This window comes from Pongo abelii, chromosome 12, assembly GCF_028885655.2.
Source record: "Pongo abelii isolate AG06213 chromosome 12, NHGRI_mPonAbe1-v2.0_pri, whole genome shotgun sequence".
Classification (NCBI taxonomy): Eukaryota; Metazoa; Chordata; class Mammalia; order Primates; family Hominidae; genus Pongo; species Pongo abelii.
The window spans coordinates 112,588,904-112,592,347 of NC_071997.2; positions in this window are offsets into that span (position 1 = coordinate 112,588,904).

Sequence of the window (3,444 nt, forward strand, 5' to 3'; positions counted from 1 at the left end):
CGGCTGCTGTGGTGGTGGTTGAGTCTCTTCTTGGCCTGGCGATGTCCTGCTGCGTCACCGTCTAGGGGTGGGAGCCTGGTTCTGGACAATGCTCTGGCTTGGTACAGAACAGCAGAATTCATGCTGGTCCCTCCTGTCATAGAAGACAGAGTCCATCTCTGCCCTCCTCCTCCAAACCCCTGTGCAGGCATTCAGCATCTCGCCTTCCTCCTCCCGGGGCTCAGCCCTCCTGCCCAGCTCTCCTTGTTCCTTAAGGCTCCAAGTGGATCATTCCCTTCCTCAAGGACATGATGGGCTCCCTACTGATTCTCAAAGCTTGCTATGTGTTGTTTGCTCACTGTGATTTCTGTACACTCACTAGCAACAGTCTTAAGTGCCAGAGGTCTAAAAAAACCATCTGCAGAGTAGGGAAAAACGACAGTGAAAGACCTGGAGGTTGAGGCAGCACGCTGCACCGCAGGGGTCCTTAGTGTCCTAGAGCATCTATTATAGCTGGCTTCCCAGTCTTGTCCAGGCTGCTGGCCCATTCTGTCCCTGGTGCAGGTCAGCCCCCGACCCTAGACCCCAGGAACGGCCTGGGCTGTGCAGAGCAGGAGGGACCATTTCTTCCCCGCCCCTGCACCTGCTGATGGAGCAGGGACCGCTGGCTCCGGGTGGCTTTGCAGGATGGAGAATTCTATTCTTCCCTGACACATTGTGTTCCAAAGGGTTTGGAGGCCGAGGTAAAGTTTTCCAGGTCATTTATTCATTCAACAAACACTGAAAATACCAGTGCCTATTTCCTGCCAGTTCCTGGACTGGACAGGGAGGGCCCACTTGTAGAATCGGCCATCAGATAGTATTACTTTTATTAATAATGTATTAATAACCCTCCACATGGGACCTGCAAGGTGCCAAGACCCCAGCCCCCTGGGCTGCCTGTCCCCATATATCCAAATCAATTAAACTGCACCCCATCCCACCTCTTGGCCCTGCTCGTTCTTAATGCCCTTTCGCAACTCCGCGCTTCCATTCTGAGTCCCCCACGCCAGGGCACCCCCAGGACAGGGCTGTGCCATCGAACAGACTTTGCCACATGTTTAAGACTAACAGTAAAAAAGGTGGAGGTGTTTAAATGTCATCCTTGGGCACTCCTTCCTCAAGCAGTGACTGCCCACCTCCCCTTGGGCCTCAGCCTGCTGTCCTGTGTCGCAAAGCCTAATCCCCATCTCTTCACTTTCCCACTTGCCCTGCCTAGGAGGGGAGCAGTGGGCACTATTTCCTTTTTCCATTCCCTTTACATCATGCCCACAGTCTGGCCTGGGTGTGGGAGAGAGTGTGCGTGTACATTGCATGGGCGACTCACTGGATCTTGTACTAAGACCTCTCCCAAGTTATTTTCTAATTGCACAAGCCATCTTCTCTCAGATCGTGCTGCACTCTCAATGTGCAGCCAGCTTCTGTTTTAAATAGCATTTTTTTGCCTCACTTGCCTCGGGGGTTTTGCTTGGGATATGTTTTCATAGCCAGAATAAAGACCCTGCCTTCTATTCTGCTCTCTGCTCTCAGGGAGGTTGTGGCCAGAGGAAGCAGACAAATGATAGAGTGGTATCAATGACAGAGAACTGTGTGGGCTGTGGGGCAACAGGGCACCTAACCTGCACAGCATCTGGGTCGTGGAGGTGCCAGAGGGTGGTTGAACTGGGTCTGGAAGGACAAATTCAAGTCAGTCTCTCACGTGGGGGAAGGGATGTCAGTAGAGGATGTGAAGTGCTGGCAGGTGCAGGAGGGAGGGGCTGGAATGCAGAGCGTCAGGGCTGCCCACAAGGGAGAGGGTGCCTCTGAGGGGCTGCAGGAAAGATGAAGATGCAGAGGGCTGGGGGCCTGAGGCCTGGCCATGGAGCAGAGGTTAGGGTTGATGACTTTGTAGGATGAGTGGGGAGGAGGGGCTGGTAAGAGGCAAAACTGGCTGCACCTGGGCGGCGTGCCCCTGCCTCACCTTGCTCTCCTACAGGAGAGCCTGGGGATGAGGCTGTGCTCTGAGTGGGCCATCTAGGGCAGAAGGGACAGTAGTCCCAGAGCTGGGCCTTGAGGTGGGCCATCTCAGGCTCCCTCCCAGGTAAGGCACTGCTGGTGCACGGGCCCCCCACAGCATCTGGGAGAAAGGGTTTTTTAAACGGGTCTGCAGGTACCGACTGTGCAGAGGAGCCCTGGGATGAGGACCACGCTCCTTCTGCTGAGGCGCCCTCTCCCTCACCCCAATTACTCTCATCCCCTGCCCCTTCTCTCCAGCTTGGCAGAAGACAAAGGAGGCTGGGCTGCCTCGGGAGGTGGTGAGCCCCTGGCAACTGGAGCTGAATGAGTGAGGAGCCTAGAGGGGCTTAGAAACTGCTTTGGGCCCACAGGCCCTAAAGCTGTTGGAGCTTCTGCAGACTCTGCCTGGCCATGGGACCAGCCCTCCCCTGGCTTTCTCCCTTCCTCCCTCCCCCAACACTGCTGCGCCTCCCCAGTACATGAGCCGCGCCCACTCGTGGCGTGCACATGTGCAAGGATAGATTTGCCCCAGTGCAGGTCCTCGGCAGGTCCGCCCCACACCTGCTCTCCTTCAAGGCTGGGGGAGGCATTTGAGTCCTTTGTGTTCTCATTACTTCAGGTCATGCCTCTCGGGCACCTCCTGCCACATGACAGCAGGTATCTTTCTGGCTTCCTGCCACCCTGGGTGCTCCTGGAGGGCAGATGTTTCCTTGTGCAGCCTGGCAGGAGGCATGGCATTCAGGGGCTCACTGCAAGTAGGGGGGCTCTGCTTTTGGGGTGCTCATTGAGGCTGGCTGGTACTGCTACCCTGCTGTGGAAGTCAAGCAACATTTAGAAGATTTTTAACAGTGCAAGTCACCACCACACCCACCTCCCACCACCAGAAAGGCTGCATTTAGGGATGGGCAACGTCGTGTTGTGGGGAGATGTCCCTAGGCTTTTAGAGGGAGTGAGAATTGATAGGAGCTCTTTGGAAACTTACTTGGAAATACCTACTAACACTAAACATATACCTCTCCTATGATCCAAGCAGAATGAGAGCATATAGCTGCTGAATGGTGTGTATAAGAATGCATGTAACAGCTTTATTCATCAGAGCTCAGACAGAAACTGCCCAAATGTCCTTTGCCGTGAGAATAGATAAATGAATTGTGGTGTATTCACACAGTGAAATACTACTCAGCAACAAAAAAGGACAAGCTACGGACACGGGTACAACAGGGATGAACATCATGGGCATATATATTAAGCACGAGAAGCCAGACACAACAAAGCCGACACTGCATGATTCCATTTGTAGGCAGTTCAGGAACAGGCAAAACTAATTGATGATAATAGAAGCCAGTGTGTTCCTCGGGCTGAGGGTGTGGTATTGACTAGGCATGGACACAAAAAACCTTCTGGGGTGCGGAAATGTTCTCTGGCTTGATG